Source organism: Hemitrygon akajei, chromosome 4 (genome assembly GCF_048418815.1).
Source record: "Hemitrygon akajei chromosome 4, sHemAka1.3, whole genome shotgun sequence".
NCBI lineage: Eukaryota > Metazoa > Chordata > Chondrichthyes > Myliobatiformes > Dasyatidae > Hemitrygon > Hemitrygon akajei.
Window position 1 is genome coordinate 95280670 of NC_133127.1, and position 22806 is coordinate 95303475.

Here is a 22806-nt window from a genome sequence, read left to right on the forward strand (position 1 = left end):
AAAGACTGCCAATTCACTATTGCTTCTGATAAACAGAATCCCCATTTGCACCTTTAACAATTATTAAAAATATAATAATGGTAGTTCCTATTTTTGATCATCATTAATATAATCCAGGTAGAGATCTGCATACTCAATGCTCTTGAACCCTGGCACTATTTCCTGTAGCTCTAGACAGATATGATTAATTCATTGTTGCCTTCTTAACTATGCCTAGGAAAATTGGACCAGCTCCATTATTATCATCATTGAATCTTATAATATTGAAGGGGTATTCAATTTACAGTGTCGGTATTAGATCTTAGAAGGACTATCTAATTAGATCTACTCAGCTGCTCTTTCCTAATGTCCTGTTAATTTTTATGCAGCTGCTACCAGTTCTTGAATTTTAAACCGTTCTGCTTTGAAATGTCCTCAATAGAAAGTAGACTAAATTAAACTGAATCACATTGTATTTATATTTAAATGAAAATTGTGAAACCATTGCCTATAAATTGAACTGCATCCATTTGTTGCCCTAGAACATGGCTCCCATGCAAATGTTCATGAAAATTGTCTAAAATGCAATTTGCAAACGTGTTAGGTGCACGCTCACAAAAGCCTAAAACAGATTCTGTATGATTCCGCAAGACAAATCTCATGCAGGTGAAGCCCTTTGCTTTACTCCAGCCCAGAACCATCATCCTGACCAGAGAATAGTGGGAATGCAGGAGGTAATGATAACAATGAAGATCATGGTAAATCATTGCACTGGAGATCTTATAGACTGTGTTAGGGAGGGAGTACTCTGCAGTTATGTGAATATCCTCATCAGCATAATGAAGTGGCTTGCTATTGCCTTTTTCTGGGCAGTGTCTTTGCAAGATGAGTGACCCCAGCCATTATCAATACACTTCAGAGATTATCTGCCTGGCATCAGTGGTCACATACAGTAACCACGACTAGTGATGTGCACCAGCTGCTCATTGGGCCATTCACCACCTACTCCCAAGGTTTCATGCCTAAGCAGGTGCTATATCCTGTGCAAGGCTGACCTGCAGGCTAGTGGAAGGAAGGATCTCCTTACACCTCCTTTGGTAGAGATGTATCTCCACCCCACCACCCAATATGTAAATATAGCAGATGTTAATTCAAGCAAGAACCAGGCTTCAGTTCTTATTGAAAATGTAAATGTTTAGGAAGCTTGCAATTAGTCTTTAGTTTTTATTGTAAATTGAAAGCTGTGAACTGAAGTTAAACACCACAGACTAAGATATAATTTGCAAAATGGTGACCAGAAGACATTTGCACTTGCATCAGACAATGGGGTTGTGTTAATTGGCACACAGCAATCCAGGCAACTATGGGCTTTAGTGATTTGCACTATTGTAAATAAGTTCAGGAAGCTTGCAATTAGCTTGCAACTAAAGTTTACAAAAGTGAGTCCACAGCAATGAAATGAGTTCATCGTTGCAGCTGGTCCAGGAGCCCGTCAGTTGCAGGCCACAGCCTCAGTTCAGTGCTCAGATGACTCTGACTCTGACGCCCTGACTTTATCAATCTAGCTCTGCACTTAACTCAGCTGAACATCGGCTTGTTCTCTACCTCAGACCCAGGTTTCTGCTGCTTCAGTTTAACTGTGTCTGCTCCAGCCATGGGCAAACATTGGCTCATTCCGTTGTTCCTTGCTCTTGGGCCCAGGACTTGCCGCTCTGATTTGTCCCATACCCGCCACTCTGCCGCACTGCACCTTTGAGACACCAGTTCACTGAGTCCCATAGAATACCACAAAAATGCCAGGTCATACAGGCATTTCAAAGCACAATCCCGAAAGGGAAGTCACAGGCTATTGATTGCAGTGATTATTGTTCTCAAAAGGTGTGATTAACAGAGTAGTTAGTTGATTTGATAGCTGCCAGTAGAGTCGCTGTGTCTCATTAGTTCCATTTAAACCTCAGTACATTAATGCAGCTAAATGTATCCATGGACTCAATCACTTCTATGTGAACAGTTTGAGTGTTCAGGCAAGTAAAGAGCACCACCCATTGCTTGCTGTGAGCTAGACCTCCTCTTGTTACGTCTACTAATCACAGTCTAAGGACCAAAGGCATCCAGACCAGTGTATGTGAAGGGTGGAGAGATGTTTAGTTGGTCCTCTGGCAAGTCTGACATTGTTTGCCCTGCAGCTTGTGACAAGTGGCACAATCATAGAAACTGTAAGGTAAGCGTCTCTTGTCATATAACTGCAGCTCTAAAGTCTCCTTCCACGAGTGTGCGTCCTTCATACTCCACCTCTTCAGGACTGTAGCAAATGAGCTACATGGAGATGTGATGCCTACTAGGCAAATAATGGGGTTTTCTCTGATTTGCTCAAATCTTTGTACTTTTAAACAAAACGAGAGGGAAACTTGGATGAAGATCTCCAGTTTTTCTCATCCTGTGATTTTCCAGGTTCCTGCAAAGTTTGCTCTTTCTTCCAGCACTCCTCTTCAAACAATGGTGCTTTTCAGAGATAACCTCAGTAAAACCATCATTTACAGTTGACACGGACTATTGCTCCTCCTTAGCTACAGATGGGTGATCATCAGTAAACACTATGCTTGTGTATTTATTTAGATCAAACTGTGCTAAAGTATCAGTCTTCTCTTTTGGCTTTTCATATCAAATTTTACATCCTTTTCCTTCTTTTAATTTGATGTGTCCTTCACAGCTGCTGGGTCATTTGGAACTACGCACTCTGCACAATACACCCCTCCATTCACTGCTGCTTCTCTACATGCCTTTTATTTCTTGCTGGTTGCCCAGATGTCTTTTTGCTTCCGGAACATGCTTCATTAGACTCTGGAGATTTTCCACTATACTCTGGATTTGCCCTGTGATTTTGCCTAGCAATTGGGGGTTGGCCAGAGGAACTGCATTTAGCTAAGTTTTTTCTCTGCACAGGTTTATGTCTGCTACATCTTGCTCAGGAGGCAGGTTATACTGGAATGTTCTGTTCTCTCTATCTCATCTCTCAGTAAAGTCACTATTTTCTGAAGCCACTTCCGGCTCCTCATTTGCCTGCTCTGAAGGATTTTGATTGGATAGATCTTGTGACTGATTTCCAGCAACAAGTGAAGCAATTTCCTGATCATCTGCTCTGACACTGATGCTTTTTGAGTCTGTGAAGTGTTGATCTTTTCTTTAAGCGTATGCAAGGGCTGAACAATGAAATCCTCCAGTGTTCCAGAATGTTTGTCTTAATGCTGTGAATTGTAGGCCTGTGGACATTCTCGAAACATATCAAGTTGGTCGTCCTTATCCGTGAGGGATTGGTTCCTGGACCCCTCGCAGATACCAAAAAACGCGGATGCTCAAGTCCCCTATTCAACCTGTCGCAATGCGGTGGACCTTAGGACCCAGCGGAACCCCAGACCTTATTTAATGTGTCCCAGTGCGGTGGACATTAGGACCTGGAGGCGGAGCTCTGAATCCGCAGTATTTCTGTTCCTGAAAATAATCACGATCAGGATTGAAAATAAAGTGGAAATAATAAAGCGATCGGAAAGAGCTGAAACAGCATCGGTCCTTGGAAAAGTGTTAGGCTGATCGGAACAATTTTAAAGGATAAAGTGAGAAAGGCCCTGCTCCGATGGAAGTTACAATTATTACTAAGCAACGCAATGGTTTAATTATTGGGTTTTGGGTTTTTGATCCTCCACATCGACCAGGCACGGATGGAGAGCGCGCTCGGAAGCAATATACTTTAAATCATTTCTAGATTACTTATAATACCTAATACAATGTAAATGCCATGTAAAATAGTTGTTATACTGCATTGTTTAGGGATAATGAAAAGAAAAAAAAGTCTGTACATGCTCGAACAACAAGTGCTGGAAGAGAACTTCCGGGCTTTCTTGATTCGCGGTTGGTTGAATTCGTGTATGCAGAACTCGTGGATAAGGAGGGCCGACTGTATCACCAACAAGGATCCATCCTAGGTCAAGCTTCTGTGAGACGTTGCATTACCAGGACTGTTGATATGCTTCCTGACCTCATGTGCAGTGAGGAAGTCTCTCCTAAGCGAAGTAGGACCTGGGCTTTATCACCTGGAGGTGGAACACTTGTGGTGGGTGTGATGGAGAGCAGCCTCAGGAGTTGGTATTCCTGGCCATTGTCTGGAATGCTATTACACTCGGTTAGTGCTGGAAGTGTAACAGTAATGCTACCATTCCAGGCGTCAATCTGGTAACTTGTCACTCATCTACCCGATCTCTCCTTGATGCCAGCACAGGTCTTCAAGATGTAGGATGATAAATCACCATGGATGGGATGCCAAACAACTCCTACCAGGCTAAGAATCTGTTGCTCTGGTCACTGAGCAAGGCGTACAGCTTGAAAACTTTCTCTCATTGCCCTTTTGGATGCACTTTAACTAAGTATACCTTGGAACAGGACTTTGTGACTAGAGTGCTGTTACAGACCTCTTGTGTATACAGAGTTCACAGATTGCAAAGTTTCTTCCTCTTCCTCACCACTGTGCTCTAAGTGCGATCTAAAACTTGGGATATACACAAGGTTTTCAATGTATGGCTGCAGCATACAGTAACTGTTGTCATTGCATTCATCAAAGACATATTTACTCTCTCATTGATATTGTCAGAAGTTCCAACCTATTTCAAAAGGGCCCATGAAGAGTAGTGTGACCTGCCTTAATGACTATCATCCAGCAGCGCTCACATCTACGGTGATGAAGTGCTTTGAGAGTTTAATTATGGCTAGAACCAACTCCTGCCTCAGCAAGGATCTGGACCACTGCAACTTGCCTGACACCACAATAAGTCTACGATGGATGCAATTTCATTTGCTCTGCTTGTGGCCTTGGATCACCTGGACAATATAAATATCTATGTCAAGATGCTGTTTATTGACTACAGAAGAGTGTTTAACATCATTCCTGCAGTTCTGATCAAAAATCTGCAGAATCTGGGCCTCTATACCACCCTCTGGATCCTCGAACTGGAAGACCATGATCTGTGCAGATAGGTAATAACATCTCCTTCTTGCTGATGATCAGCACTGGCGCACCACAGGGATGTGTGCTTAGCCCACTGCTAAATAGAACTATCAAACTATTTATTTATTTTTCTCTATTAATCATGCCTTGCGTTGTTCCACAGGAGGGGAACCTCTTCACTCAGACGGTTGTGACAGCGTGGAATGAGATGCCTGCACAGATGGGGTGCACAAGTGGAGCATGCGAGCTCAATTTCAACTTCTAAGAGAGGTTTGGATAGGTACATGGCTGGTAGGGGTATGGAGAGCTATGGTCTCCCCCACCAGGTTTCCCCTATCACCTGGTGGTTCGCTCCCCCCTACCCCCACCTTTTAAGTCTACTCCTTAGCTTTTTTTCTCCAGTCCTGCTGAAGGGTTTTGGCCCGAAAAGTTGACTGTATTTTTTTCCATAGGTGCTGCCTGGCCTGTTGTGTTCCTCCAGCATGTTGTGTGTTGATCAGATTTTGCCTTGTTTGTGATTTGAAATTTGAAGATCCAGGTCTTTGATTGTATTAATAGAATGATTTCCATGCTCTATAACTTACTGGACGGTTATCAAAGTGTGATAGACTGGTGCTCATGAGCACTGTGTGTGGCTGTTACTTTGCCATACCCATCATGACTGAAGACTCAGTTTGCCTACTGGTAAACTACCTTGATACTAAGGCTGCTAAACCATGGCTATTAATGTGGATCGTTACTGTCAAATTTTGGCATTATCTTGGCATTATTTCAGCAGTTGAGGATTCCTTATTTGTCTCTGAACAGGTAAATAGGAGTTGTATAATGTATGTAGTGGATTAAGTTTTCTAAGGTTTGCTGTAAGCGACATACTGACGGGTGATCATTGGCTACAGCTTGCTGATTGCTTCTTTTTCCAAAAGATGAGGTGAAGTGTGAGAGGTCAAATGAATGGAGTATTGTGACTTTTGATTCTGTGTTGTGTCGCAGGCAGACTCGGACTGCTGGCTAAGACATTTGGCTCGGTCCTCGATATATTTGCTCACACACTCATGTGTGCCCTGTATTATTGTTGGGTGGCTTTTTTTTTAACTGCAAAGCTCCTCACCCTCTTGACCTGCACCTGCCCCCAATACCTCTGCCTGAGCAATAGCAGCTACATCCTCTTTTTCAAGATGCAGGGCTTCCAAATTAGCTTCTAGCCGAGCTTTATCTGCCCTTATGGCGATCTCCCTCTCTGAAATGTGCAACGTGCTCGCGGAGCCTCTGCCTTCACTCTCTCTAGTGCTGCTACAGCACCTACTGATGATCTGCATAATCACAATGATCTGGGATAAGAGCTCTGTCTTACTTGCCTTCTCTTTCCTGTGGTACGTGTTTGAGTACCTCTCATCCATAATGCAAGTTGTTCACTACCACTGACTGTTCATACACTATTTGGCCAGCTGTCTTCCAGTCTTTTCACTGCACTGCTCTCCGTGTGTGTGAAGTAGAAAATACACAATTCAGCATTAAACCAAACTCCATTCAACTGAACACAGGAGTCAGATTATAGAGTTGAAGTTCTGGGTGCTTCATTGGGCAGTACTCACACGTACAGTTGCTTAAAAGTAAAACAGAGAGATCAGAAAAATACCACAAGTACTTAATGCAGCAAACTTTTGATCAGTAAGTTACACACTCTTAAAAATAATGAATATATGTAGCTAGACTTTCATGTAAAATATCCAAAAAATATACACAACATGAGTGAAATTTTTTTTAAAGTATGCAAGGAGATTAGTATCAAATAAGCATTCCATGATTATTAAGGCTGGCCAAACACTATATCAATAATCAGGAATAAACTTTTGCATAATGTTAATGCAAAATGATGTTCTCCTTTATGAACTATAACAACACTTACAGATGATGATTCTGATGGCACAGGATGAGAAAGAAGTTGATGAAAACAAAACAGTGCAAGCAAGAGTCTGAGAATGAGAACGTAGACCATAACTCCCACCATTCTGTTTACTTGCTGCATATGTCTGTTTGGAGATACTCATGGAAATTTTAATCAGTTATACAATTAATCCACAAAAGAAGTAGCATGCAAAATTAGACCAAGTAGTTTAATTCAAAATCCAGGAAGGAGTTATGTCCCAGGCAACCAATGGGCCATGAGTTCTTTCAGTAAGAAATGGAGCCACTAGTGGAGGCAAAGTCCAAATTACGTCTCCACAAGGAAAAGAGTGGAAGGCTATTGGGGAAAAGCTGAAAAAGGAAATAAAGTGAGAACACAATTTAGGAAATAGTACAGGAGAATGAAAGTCTGAATTAATTTTAAATGTTGAAAATAATTCCTCATGGCTCAGGTCTGAGTGTTTTGTTCAAAACATGGACACCAGGAAATACAGTTACATAATAAATTCATATAACATTGCTTTGTCCAGTCGCAAGATGATCAGGCAAAGCATGTGTGCTTACATAACTTGCAATCATTACTTGAGCTCTTACCCTTAAGATTGTTAACTGTTTTCAAGACATTCCAACTTCATATGAAGTAGTTCATTTGAAGCTAAAAATGTTTAGTAAAATAAGATTTTTTCTCTGAATCTCAACACCATGATATCATCTCTGTTTCTACATAACAAAGGGATATGAATTTATTTTCACTTTATCTCCATTGTTAGGTACCATTTGTGTGACAAGTGCAAACAGTATGCCAGCATTGACAATGTTCCAGCATGTTAGCAGCTTTAAATGAAAATCAACTCAAATCAGAGAATGTTTTGATTAGAAAATGCAAAAAAAACAGATTCTAAAAATGAAAATTAAAGGAAGAAGATAGGGTGCTACAGTATCATTGTGGTTAGTGTGGTGTTATTACAGCTCAGGGCATTAGAGTTTTCAGGTCAATTTTGGCATCCTCTGTAAGAAAGTTTGTACATCCTTCTCATGAATCATATGAGTTTCCTTTGGATGCTCTGGTTTCCTCCCACAGTTCACGGACCTATTGGTTTGTAGGTTAATCAGTCATTGTTAATATCCTGTGATTAGGCTAGGGGTAAATTGGTGGCTTGGTGGGCCGGAAGGACCTGTTTCATGCTACATCTCCAAATAAAATGAATAAACGAACAAACAAGCATATAAATAAGTAAATCATTAAAAGACTGAGTTACCAAGGAACTCCATAGTACAGGCTTTTCAAGCTTAAGATATTTAACAGTTTGTCAAATACACTGTATAACTTGTGATTGTTTTAGTTACTAATGTTTCTGCTAAATTTTGCAGAATGTATGGATTGCACACAATTCACTCTCAGTTAAGAAGGAATTGACAATTATTGTTAGACCAAATACATGAAGCTGTGGTTTACTTGAATCACCGATTTCTGAAATAGATAACTTCAGTGATGTGAAGCACTATGTGTATTGAAGAGCTTTGTATGGAGCCTAAGGAAGTTAGAAAATATATACAGTCGGCCCTTCTTATCCGCGAATTCCGCATGCACGGATTCAAGCAACCGGATTTGAAGTCGGAACAGGTACATCCGGTATTATTTAGCGTCAGTTAGTAAAACGTTTTTCTTAGTATATAGTATATATTTTACTTTTCTATGCATATAAAACACTTAAGAAACATACGTATTTGAATAATTAAACCATTGCGTTGCTTAGTAATATTTGTAGCTTTCATCAGGGCAGGGCCTTTCACATGCTTCATTAAAATTGTTCCAATCGTTGACCAACTGTAGCCTAACGCTTTTCTAATGGCTGATAGCGTTTCACCTCTTTCCGATCGCTTTATTACTTCCATCTTATTTTCAAGCATGATCATGATTATTTTCATGAACAGAAACACTGCGGATTCAGAGCTGAACCACTGGGTCCTAATGTCCACCGTGCTGAAACATGTTAAATAAAGTCCGGGGTTCCGCTGGGTCCTAATGTCCACCACGCTGAGCCAGGTTAAATAAGGGACTTGAGCATCCGCATTTTTTGGTATCTGCGGGGGGTTTTGGAACCAATCCCCCGCGGATAAGTCTCTGTATAATTGATCATTTTCATGGGTCTATTATTTCTGGTTAAAGAGTGAATCATGTGATATATACATATGAATGTGAAAACCCTTAAGAATTGAATAGAATGATTTTGATACTATATTGTAGCAGACATTGTCATGTATTATGAAAACAGCAATCTCCAATAAAAGGTATTTTATTGTTAGTCTACCAAATCTGCCTGATTGTACAGGAACAAATACCAAAGAAATCTACAGATCCTACCCTGAGAAAGAATGAAAAATAATTAATTGTGCACAATTCTAATCTAAATCAAAATTTCTAACAAAGTTTTTTTAAAATTTAGTATCACAAGTGGCAAAAATACAGGAATTACCTAATAAAATGACCACTGATTATACATCTGTATGTTTATGATCTTCTGCTGCTGTAGCTCATCAACTTTAATGTTTGACATGTCGTGCAGTTACAGATGCTCTTCTGTACAGCACTGTTGTAATATGTGATTATTTGAGTTAGTGTCGCCTTCCTGCCAGCTTGAACTGTGATGTTTTGTGACTCCAAAACATAGAACTGATTGAAAGAAAAACACAGGAGCTTAAAGATAGATAGATAGATAGATACTTTATTCATCCCCATGGGGAAATTCAACAATTTGCATGCAAATTTCATTTTTACTTTAAATGAGTCAGGCACTTATGACCTAGTAGCACGATGATGTATGCCATTCACATACTGTTACATTTAACCTGTAATGAATTATTTAACCAAACAAGGAATGCTTAATATAATGATATATTTACATTACTCAAATATTACTGAAATACACAACATTTCTCGCTGCTTAGCTGTAAACTCCAACTTGTGATGAGAGCTGAAGGATTATTCTAAAGTGGACTGTTCCTTTAACAAGAGAGAGAGAGGGAGCGAACAGCTTGTGTGCTACTTCAGCAGAGAGAGAGAGAAAGTCTGTGATTTGTCTTGGAAACTGAAAGGCGGAGCGATATGATAGACAGCTGGTGTTCCGCACTAGTGAGATATATACAAGGTCAGTTGACTTTTTAATCAGACACACGACGCCAGAGGCAAGGAGGACACTGGTGAGCTTTGTGTGCCCACGTCAAGGGTTGGGTTTTTGCTCATAGTGTGGACAAAGAAGTGACCGGTGGGGAGCTATCGGTGTGTTTAACCCTCACCTGGGTAGATAGCTCACTGTGGAAAACCAGCATTCCTCAATTTGTGGTCACAAGTTGGTGACTTTAAAATAAGTTTTGGGAGCAGGAGAACGACATGGAGGACCGACATCGGCATCGGCATTGGAAGACAAACCAGCACTCTATCCCTTTCTCTCCAACTCTACTCAAATCAAATTCCAGAACTGAACTGACTTCTTACCATACCACCGTAAGACTGTATCACCGAACCTCCTGAGCTGGGAAGCTTGGGAACTTTATTACTCACTTATATATGCATATACTCTGCTAATCTGTTTACCTTATCTTGCTTTATATTACTTTATCTTGTATTACTAATAAAATAGAATTTATAACGGAAGACTCAGACTCCAGGTGTGTCCGTTTCTGCTGGTCCTTTTCAACCCGTTACGGGGTAGGTAAAAAACTGAATATAAAAATGCATCTCAACTATATATAGTACACAGTATACTATATAATTAAACTACTTATAGACAGCCACAACATAGTAAATTTTAAATTGTTTCCATTCAGGACTAAAGATTTAATTGCTGTGGAGAATTTCTTAATTTTATAGGATAACATCTTTCCTGACAAGGGGTTCACTCTGCTTGGCAGGTGAGATTTGTGGGTGTGAAACAATCTCACATTCTGAGGCCTCTTCTGTAGTGATTGTAGGAGCTGACTCTGGAACTGCAGGAAGTGGTTCTGATAGCTCTGATTTCCTTTCTTTCTCGAACAATTGACTCTGTTCTCCTCAACTTATCAACATGTCATCCCCAAATGACACCAGACACAATCTCCACTGTGTAGGAGAGTGGTCCAGTTCTGTCCTTAATCTTTCCAAGTACCCAATTTTGATCACCTCTGTCGTCTCTCACCAGGAATGCTTGTCCAGGAGTGAAACATATAACCATATAGCAATTACAGCACGGAAACAGGCCATCTTGGCCCTTCTAGTCCATGCCGAACGCTTACACTCACCTAGTCCCACTGACCCGCACTCAGCCTGTAACCCTCCATTCCTTTCCTGTCCATATACTTATCCAATTTTCCTTTAAATGACAATACCGAACCTGCCTCTACCACTTCTACTGGAAGCTCATTCCTCACAGCTACCACTCTCTGAGTAAAGAAATTCCCCCTCATGTTACCTTTAAACTTTTGCCCCCTAACTCTCATCTCATTTCCTCTTGTTTGAATCTCCCCTACTCTCAATGGAAAAAGCCTATCCACATCAACTCTGTCTATCCCCTCATTATTTTAAACACCTCTATCAAGTCCTCCCTCAATCTTCTACTCTCCAAAGAATAAAGACCTAACTTGTTCAACCTTTCCCTGTAACTTACGTGCTGAAACTCAGGTAACATTCTAGTAAATCTTCTCTGTACTCTCTCTATTTTGTTGACATCTTTCCTATAATTCGGTGACCAGAACTGTACACAATACTCCAAATTCAGCCTTACCAATGCCTTGTACAATTTTAACATTACATCCCAACTCCTATACTCAATGCTCTGATTTATAAAGGCCAACATACCAAAAGCTTTCTTCACCACCCTATCCACATGAGATTCCACCTTCAGGGAACTATGCACCATTATTCCTAGATCACTCTGTTCTACTGCATTCTTCAATGCATTTACCATGTATGTCCTATTTGGATTATTCCCACCAAAATGTAGCACCTCACATTTATCAGCATTAAACTCCATCTGCCATCTTTCAGCCCACTCTTCTAACTGGCCTAAATCTCTCTGCAAGCTTTGAAAACCTACTTCATTATCCACAACGCCACCTGCCTTAGTATCATCTGCATACTTACTAATCCAATTTACCACCCCATCATCCAGATCATTAAGGTATATGACAAACAACATTGGACCCAGTATAGATCCCTGAGGCACACCACTAGTCACCGGCCTCCAACCTGACAAACAGTTATCCACCACTACTCTCTGGCATCTCCCATCCAGCCACTGTTGAATCCATTTTATTACTTCAATATTAATACCTAACGATTGAACCTTCCTAACTAACTTCCATGCAGAACCTTATCAAAGGGCTTATTGAAGTCCATATAGACAACATCCACTGCTTTACCCTCGTCAACTTTCCTTGTAACGTCTTCAAAAAATTCAATAAGATTTGTCAAACATGACCTTCCACGCACAAATCCATGTTGACTGTACCTAATCAGACCCTGTCTATCTAGATAATTATATATACCATCTTTAAGAATACTTTCCATTAATTTATCCTCCACTGACGTCAAACTGACAGGACTATAATTGCCAGGTTTACTCTTAGAACCCTTTTTAAACAATGAAACCACATGAGCAATACACCAATCCTCTGGCACCATCCCTGTTTCTAATGACATTTGAAATATTTCTGTCAGAGCCCCTGCTATTTCTACACTAACCTCCCTCAAGGTCCTAGGGAATATCCTGTCAGGAACTAGAGATTTATCCACTTTTATATTCCTTAAAAGTGCCAGTACTTCCTCCTCTTTAATCGTCATAGTTTCCATAACTTCCCTACTCATTTCCCTTACCTTACATATCCTTCTCTTTAGTGAATACTGAAGAAAAGAAATTGTTCTAAATCTCCCCCATCTCTTTTGGTTCCACACATAGCTGTCCACTCTGATTCTCTAAGGGACCAATTTTATCCCTCACTATCCTTTTGCTATTAATATAACTGTAGAAACCCTCGGATTTATTTTCACCTTACTTGCCAAAACAACCTTGTATCTTCTTTTAGCTTTTCCAATTCCTTTCTTAAGATTCTTCTTACATTCTTTATATTTCTCGAGCACCTCATTTACTCCATGCTGCCTATATTTATTGTAGATATCTCTCTTTTTCCTAACCAATTTTCCAATATCCCTTGAAAACCACGGCTCTCTCAAACTTTTAACCTTTCCTTTCAACCTAACAGGAACATAAAGATTCTATACCCTCAAAATTTCATCTTTAAATGACCGCCATTTCTCTATTACATCCTTCCCATAAAACAAATTGTCCCAATCCACTCCTTCTAAATCCTTTCACATCTCCTCAAAGTTAGCCTTTCTCCAATCAAAAATCTCAAGCCTGGGTCCAGTCCTATCCTTCTCCATAATTATATTGAAACTAATGGCATTGTGATCACTGGACCCGAAGTGCTCCCCAACACATACCTCCGTCACCTGACCTATTTCATTCCCTAACAGAAGATCCAACACTGCCCCTTCTCTAGTTGGTACCTCTATATATTGCTGCAAAAAACTATCCTGCACACATTTTACAAACTCCATCCCTTTTACAGTATGGGCTTCCCAGTCTATGTGAGGAAAATTAAAATCTCCCACAATCACAACCCTGTACTTACTACAAATATCTGCTATCTCCTTGCAAATTTGCTCCTCCAATTCTCGCTCCCCATTAGGTGGTCTATAATACACCCCTATAAGTGTTACTACACCTTTCCCATTCCTCAATTCCACCCAAATAGTCTCCCTAGATGAGCCCTCTAATCTATCCTTCCAGAGCACAGCTGTAATATTTTCTCTGACAAGCAACGCAACACCTCCCCCTCTTGTCCCTCTGATTCTATCACACCTGAAGCAACGAAATCCAGGAATATTTAGTTGCCAATCACAGCCCTCCTGCAACCATGTTTCACTAATATTCACAACGTCATATTTCTAGGTATCAATCCATGCTCTAAACTCATCCACCTTTCTTACAATGCTCCTAGCATTAAAATAAATGCATTTAAGAAATTCTCCACCTCTCCCTCTCTGTTTATCTCACTGTCTTCTTTTTCTTCCTTCTCCCATTCATCTGTTCCTACACTCTGGTTCCCCTCCCCCCTCATATCTAGTTTAAATCCACTGGAGCCTCTTTAGCAAACCTACCTGCAAGAATACTTGTCCCCCTCCAGTTCAGATGTAAACTGTCCCACTGGAACAGGTCCCACCTTCCCTGGAAAACTGCCCAATTATCTATAAATCTGAAGCCCTCCCTCCTGCACCATGTCTTCAGCCACGTGTTGATCTGCACTATCTTACTATTTCTAAACCCACCTGCACGTGGCACTGGAAGCAATCCTGAGATTGCTATCCTGGAGGTCCCGTCCTTTTACTTGGTACCTAGCTCTCTAAATTCACCTTTCAGGGCCTCCTCACTCATCCTACCCATATCATTGGTAGGGACCAATGTCATGGACCACAACATCTGGCTGCTCACCCTCCCTCTTGAGAATACTGAGAACTCGATCTGAGATATCGCGGACCCTGGCACCAGAGATTCTCGATCTCTTCCACAGAACCTCCTATCTGTCCCCCTAACTATCGAATCCCCTATCACTACTGCTCTCCCCTTTTCCCTCCTTCCCTTCTGAGCTGAGGGTCCAGTCTCGGTGCCAGAGACGCAACCACTGCAACTTGTCCCTGGTAGGTCATCCCCACCAACGTTATCCAAAACGGTATGCTTATTGTTGATGGGAACAGCCACAGGGGTGCTCTGCTCTTCCTGTCTATTCCCCTTCCCTCTCCTGACAGTCACCCACCTACCTATCTCCTGACTCCTAGGGGTGACTATCTCTCTGAAACTCCTGTCTATTTCTACCTCTGCCTCCTGAATGATCCGAAGTTCATCCAGCTCCAGCTCCAGTTCCCTAACATGGTTTGTCAGGAGCTGCAGCTGGATGCACCTTTTGCAGGTGTAGAACAGTGTTCGCCCTGACTTCCCACGTACTGCAAATGGAGCACTCTGCTGCCTCCATTACCTACTCCTAATCTAATTAGATGAATTAAGGGAGCTTACCCGGCCTTACCTCACCTGGAGTGAAGCTCGTACTCAGCCTCTGCTCGTTATTTAAATTCTCCCGCTGCCTTACTTTCACGTGCTTGCGCAGTCGTGCCCCGTTCAAACCTCGCCTCTGCCTGTTCTCGCTGAAGCCTGATTGAGCCAAAGCTGACCCACTCTGCTTCAGTCCACTCTGACAATGGCCACTACGACGATGGCCGCTGTATTTGGCGGTCTTCCTTTTTAAACCTTTGGCGCGCTACGTCACACACCTGCGCAGTCTAGCCTCTTTGCCACAATCAGTTAAAAAAAACAGCTTCTCTCTGAGCTTCTTTTACCTCTTCCCTCTCCGCCTCTTGCTGCGATTTAAAATCAAGCCTCCTTGTTTGAGGAGTCCTTAATTTGTCTCAGCTGTTTATCCTGCACACTCCTTCCGAGTGTGTTTGAGGAGATCGAAGCGAGAACGCAAGGAATGACCCAGGAACAGCATTGACGAGTTGTTGGTTGTGGAGTGTACTGCATTGTAATTTAAATATGCAAGGAGGAAATTGGCAAGCTTCTATTGGGTTTTGATGACATTACTCAGTGTGTTCTTTAGACTCAGGATAATCCTTTCTGCCAAGCCTTTTGTAGCTGCGTGGTATGGTGTAGATGTAATATGTCTTATTCCATTCAATTTCATGAATGACTGAAACTGTTCCGCTACAATCTGTGATCCACTGTCACTGACTGAGTGTTCTGGAATGCCAGTCCTTGAGAAGAAGCTTCTCAGCACATCAGCAGTGTGTGAGAGTGTAGTGGAGACTATTGGGAACATTTCTGATCACTTTGTAACTACATCCACTACGACCAAGAAATTTGTGCCCATGAATGGTCTGGCAAAATCCACATGAACCCTCTTCCAGGGTAATACAGGCCATTCCCAGAGATGGAGAGGTGCTGCTCTTCACATTTTCTGGATGTGCTGCCATCCTGAACAATGCAGGGCAAGCTGCTCGATCTGTTGATCTACCCTAGGTCACTAGACGAAGCTTCCAGCCAATGCTTTCACTTCAACCACGTTTAGCTCCTCCAACATATTAGCTCTTGGCTTAGACGGTTCACCTCTCAATCCCAACATAAGGCAACCCCCTTCAAAGGCAAGTTCACTCTTGTGCTGGTTAAAATGAGGGAACTGGAGTTTCTGCTGCACATTTTGAGTTCCCATGTAGACTTGAGACAGTGTGGGCTCTTTCCTAATTTCCCTTCGGATCATCTCTGCTGTAATAGGGGGACTTCCAATTTACATTAGGGAGAATATTTCAAGAGGAGTGTCCATTGTGTTAATTTTTCAAGTATTTCCTTTTCCAAATGTAAATGGAATAGTACATCACAATCTCCATGATTTGTCATCCTCTTGAATTTGATCTTGTAATTATGTTGTCCTAGAAACAGAGCTCATCTCTGCTTTTGTGCTGCCTCTGTGGATTACTGGTTGAAATTTATTACATCCCAATCCAGACTCAAGACCTCTCTGTCAATCTATGCAAATTTTCTGTCTGTAAGGGAATGAGATGCTAAAGCTATGGGGCATTCACTTCCATCACTCCTAACATGTAACATGACTACATCTATACCTTAATGTGAGGAGTCATAGACAAGCCTCACAGGATGTGGATTGTAATGTCTGATGTCACCATTTTCTTTACCTTTTTGAAAACTACCTCACACTGCTTTACCCATTGTCATTTCTTCTCAATCTGAGCAGATGCCACTCCAGAAGTAAACCTATTGTTCTGATAAAGCCCTTTGTGAGTGTTTGTGGCGAGAAGCTCTTGGGACTCTTCTTCCATCTCTATCTGTAGGTAGGCCTTAGCTAAACCCATTTTGCTGAAGCATTTCCCCCCAGAAAGGTCTGCAAAAGATATCCTCCATCCTGGGCAGAGGGAATTGATCTACTTTCAGTACTGGATTGTTGATGACCACAGATCCTGACAGACCTGTTCTTCTTGGTCACTAGGTTCACTGGTGTTGCCCTAGAGTTCCACTCAACCTTTGAAATAATTTTGTCACCCTCCTGTGATCTAGCTCATTGGCTACTTTATCATGGTGAGGTTGTCTAAGGCATTGGTGAGGCCGAATTTGGAGTATTGTGTACAGTTTTGGTCAGCGAATTACAGGAAGGATATTAATAAGGTTGAAAGAGTGCAGAGAAGGTTTACAAGGATGTTGCCGGGACTTGAGAAGCTGAGTTACAGAGAAAGGTTGAATAGGTTAGGACTTTATTCCCTGGAGTGTAAAAGAATGAGGGGAAACTTAATAGAGGTATATAAAAAACTGGACAGGCTTTCTATAACTTGGGTGTGGCATTTTCGTTGAACAGTATTTAACCCTTGATATGTTTAAGTTTTCCAATGCCCTCCTTGAATATTGCTGTGGCATATCCAATATCTTTCTCAATTCACCTCAGTTGGCTCTATGCAGGGGATGTGGCATACCTATAGTGGGTGGATCTCCAATCAAGTTGTAGATGTCTCAGCCAATCGCATCCCCTGTGACTAGTGGTGTGCCACAGGGATCAGTGCTGGGTCCATTGTTATTTGTCATCTATATCAATGATCTGGATGATAATGTGGTAAATTGGATCAGCAAATTTGCTGATGATACAAAGATTGGAGGTATAGTGGACATTGAGGAAGGTTTTCAAAGCTTGCAGAGGGACCTGGACCAGCTGGAAAAATGGACTGAAAAATGGCAGATGGAGTTTAATACAGATTGCACTTTGAAAGGAAATACCAAGGTAGAACATATAAGGTAAATGGTAGGGCACTGAGGAGTGCAGTAGAACAGAGGGATCTAGGAATACAGATACAAAAATCCCTAAACGTGGCATCACAGGTAGATAGGGTAGTAAAGAGATCTTTTGGTACATTGGCCTTTATAAATCAAAGTATTGAGTATAAGAGTTGGAATGTTATGGTGAGGTTGTCTAAGGCATTGGTGAGGCCGAATTTGGAGTATTGTGTACAGTTTTGGTCACCGGATTACAGGAAGGATATTAATAAGGTTGAAAGAGTGCAGAGAAGGTTTACAAGGATGTTGCTGGGACTTGAGAAGCTGAGTTACAGAGAAAGGTTGAATAGGTTAGGACTTTATTCCCTGGACCGTAGGAGAATGAGGGGTGATTTGATAGAAATGTATAAAATTATGATGGGTATAGATAGAGTGAATGCAAGCAGGCTTTTTCCACTGAGGCTAGGGGAGAATAAAACCAGAGGACATGGGTTAAGGGTGAAGGGGGAAAAAGTTTAAAGGGAATATTGAGGGGGGGCTTCTTCACAAAGAGAATGGTGGGAGTGTGGAATGAGCTGCCAGATGAAGTGGTAAATGTGGGCTCACTTTTAACATTTAAGATAAACTTAGACAGGTACATGGATGAGAGGTGTATGGAGGGATATGGGCCAGGTGCAGGTCAGTGGGACTAGGCAGAAAAATGGTTGGGCACAGCCAAGAAGGGCCAAAAGGCCTGTTTCTGTGCTGTAATGTTCTATGGTTCTATGATCCTAATACTGACTCTCCTCTTTTTACCACATACTAGCTGAATGTGGATTGTTGGTTGTTATATTACACTATCACAAATGGCATTCTGACAGGAATTATCCTCTCTCCAGTGTAAGTTCTTAGTTAGATACCCACAAGCTTTGGTTCAGTCTCTTTGAAATCCTGTTCAAACAAGTTTTGAATTCAATATAACTCGGAGTCCTGCCATGTGCAGAAGTTCGCTGATGACACAGCCATAGTGGGGTGTGTCAGGAATGGACAGGAGGAGGAGTATAGGAAACTGATACAGGACTTTGTGATATGGTGCAACTCAAACTACCTGCGTCTCAATATCACCAAGACCAAGGAGATGGTGGTGGACTTTAGGAGATCTAGGCCTCATATGGAGCCAGTGATCATTAATGGAGAATGTGTGGAGCAGGTTAAGACCTACAAGTATCTGGGAGTACAGTTAGACGAGAAGCTAGACTGGACTGCCAACACAGATGCCTTGTGCAGGAAGGCACAGAGTCGACTGTACTTCCTTAGAAGGTTGGCGTCATTCAATGTCTGTAGTGAGATGCTGAAGATGTTCTATAGGGTCAGTTGTGGAGAGCGCCCTCTTCTTTGTGGTGGCATGTTGGGGAGGAAGCATTAAGAAGAGGGACGCCTCACGTCTTAATAAGCTGGTAAGGAAGGCGGGCTCTGTCGTGGGCAAAGTACTGGAGAGTTTAACATCGGTAGCTGAGCGAAGGGCGCTGAGTAGGCTACGGTCAATTATGGATAACTCTGAACATCCTCTACATAGCACCATCCAGAGACAGAGAAGCAGTTTCAGCGACAGGTTACTATCGATGCAATGCTCCTCAGACAGGATGAAGAGGTCAATACTCCCCAATGCCATTAGGCTTTACAATTCAACCGCCAGGACTTAAGAACTTTTTAAAAGCTATTATTAATGCTTTTTGAGATAGTGATTTAGATGTATATAATATTTTTTTTACTGAGTTAAGTATTGTATGTAATTAGTTATGCTACAACAAGTGTATGGGACATTGGAAAAAAGTTGAATTTCCCCATGGGGATGAATAAAGTATCTATCTATCTCTATCTATCTATCTAATTGAATTGACTTTATTACATATATCCTTCACATACACGAGGAGTAAAAATCTTTACGTCTCTGTCTAAATGTCAATGTGAAATTTATAGTAATTTGTAATAAATAGTATGCACAACAGGACAGTCAATATAACATAGATATACAATTGTATCATTGTGAATTAACCAGTCTGATGACCTGGTGGAAGAAGCTGTCCCGGAGCCTGTTGATCCTGGCTTTTATGCTCCATTACCATTTCCCAGATAGTAGAAGCTGGAGAAGCTTGTGGTTGGGGTGACTCAGGTCCCCAGTGATCCTTCAGGATCATTGTAAATGTCTTTGTAAATGTCCTGAATAGTGGGAAGTTCATATCTACAGATGTGCTGGGCTGTCTGCACCACTCTCTACAGAATCCTGCGATTGAGGAAAGTACAGTTCCCATACCAGGCAGTGATGCAGCCAGTCAGGATGCTCTCAACTGTGCCCCTGTAGAAAGTTCTTAGGATTTGGGGGCCCATACCAAACTTGTTTAACCATCTGAAGTGAAAAAAGCTCTATAATGCTTTTTTCACCACATAGCCAGTACATACAGACCACGTGAGATCCTGGTGGTGTGTATGCCAAGGAACTTAAAGCTGTTCACCCTCTCAACCCCAGATCCATTGATGTCAACATGGGTTAGCCTGTCTCCATTTCTCCTGTAGTTCACAACTGGCTCCTTGTTTTTGCGACAATGAAGGTGAGGTTGTTTTCTTGACACCATTGTGTCAGGGTGATGACTTCCTCTCTATAGGCTGCCTCGTTATTATTTGAGGTAAGGCCAATCAGTGTAGTATCATCAGCAAATTTAATTAGCAGATTGGAGCTGTTGGTGGTGAAACAGTCATGGGTATACAGAGAGTAAAGGAGGGGGCTTAGACCCCCCGAAGGGGCACCTGTGTTGAGGGTCAGAGGGGCAGAAATGATGGAGCCCACTCTTACCACCTGCCGGTGATCTGACAGGCAGTCTAGGATCCAGCTGCACGAGGCAGGATGAAGGCTGAGGTCTCTGAGCTTCTTGTCAAGGCTGGAGGGAATTATGGTGTTGAATGCTGAACTGTAGTCCAAGAATAGCATTCTGACATTGTTACGAACCCCGTAACTGGGTCACTTACCAGCAAAGACGGAGATGTCCGTTGAAGTCAGGTGATACTATTTTTAACAGTATTTATTAGTAAAAATACACAAAATTAATATCAATGCAAATATACAGATAATATACGTCGTCAATACTAAATCTAAAAGTGCGGGTATAATAATAATCAATAAGAAATAAGCTCTATCATTGTCTAGGGGATAATGTATTGTCCGATGGAAATATAAACTTCACTCAGTTCATGCAGGCTGCAGCCGTTGGGGACCGCTGTGTTGCAATGGTTGGAGAGAGAGAGAGATTTTGGAGAAAAACTTGCCGACTTTCCTTTTATGATTTCGATCCGTCAGGAGTCTTGTTGTCATGGCCTTTCACTTGTGGCCTCTCCTTTAGCTAAACCGTTCTTCCGTGATGAGCCCGCCACCCTGGCAAGGGAGGACGCACACGAGCTCTCACCAGCCTTCGCTATAAAACGCTATCACGGGATTTCTAGCGTTTCTCCTGGTGCGTCTAAAGGGGTTGTTCCCCAGACCCCTCTTTTATCCTTACTCACGGGATCTCAGATGTCAATCAGGTTGGGATGATGCAATCCCTCAACCAGACGACTCTGGTTGTCCCCTGAGGGTTTTCAATGAATAGTACAGTACTCAATACACAATTCCGTCTCCAAGAGACAATGGCCATTATCAGTGGATCCATTCCGCTGAGGCCAGGACACATTCCAAACCTTGTGTATTCTGCGTGTTTCTCTCTCATTTCCTGGGTCCCAGACCCGAATTAATAGCGATCTTGCAATTCTTAAAAAGGAGGGGGCGACTTTGTACCCTTCGGCCCCTCAGAGTTGCAGCACATTCGTAACAACATAAACATCCCTCTTCTCCAGATGTGTAAGGACGGTGTGTAGAGCTGTGGCAATTGTGTCATCCGTCGATTGGTTGTGTCAGTAGGCAAATTGTAGGGGGTCCAATGTGGGCAGTAGCATGCTGCAGGTGTAGTCCTTAACCAGCTTTTCAAAGCATTTGCTTATTTTGAGGTGAGTGTGACAGAATGTCAGTTGTTCAGACATATTACCTTGGTCTTTTAGGTACAGGAACAATTGTGAATGTTTTGAAACAGGAGGGCACTTTACACTGTGAGGAGAGATGAAAAATGTCTGTAAACACACCAGTCAGTTGCGCCGTGCATACTCTGAGTACCAGCCCTGGGTTGCCACCCGGTCCCACAGCCTTGTGACTGTCCACTCATTGGAAACACCTGCGTACTTCAGCCTCGGAGAAGACCAAGGTACAGGTCACTTCAACGGCTTTCCTTGGGCGCTCAGTGTTGGCAATAGCAAACGCAGCACAAAAAAGATTTAGCTCATCTGGGAGAGAGGCAGCGATGTTGGAAACTTCACCGGGCTTAGCTTTGAGGTCTGCGATGGTGTGCAGACCTTACCATAAGCTGCATATGTTGTTAGTGGAAAGTTGTGTCTGGATCTTGTTCCTGTATTTTTGTTATGTTGCCTTGATGACTTTCCGCAGATCATAGCTGCATTTGTTGAGCTCCTGCTGATTACTGGTAATGTAAGATCTGTATCGCACAGTAAGTATTGTTGAACCAGGGTTTCTGGTTTGGATAGACCCTGACCGATTTTGGGGAGACAACATCCTCAATGCACTTATGGATGAAGCTTGTGACCCCATCCATGAACTCAGAGACATCCCCATTATGAAAGACATTCTAGTCAATGTCATGAAACCAGTCCTGTAACATGGAGACCGATTGGTTAGGCCAACAGTGGACAGGTTTAACTATGGCCACCTCTTGTGTCAGCTTCTGCCTGTACATGTAGAATGACTGAAATAGCTGAGCCAGTGTCCAATTCCATTTCAATTAATTGGCTGTTAACTTCTGGTGTAAGTCATTGCTTATCTCCGGTTAGTTTTCACATTATAAATCTCAAAACTACACAGTGCTGTTTCACACTCATCATCATCAGATTGTTCATCAACACCATACGGATTGGTGTTCTTTTTGAAACTGCAACTCGGCTTTTTACCTTCCTCTATTCCCTGTGCAATTTATTTTTGTCTGCCCACCA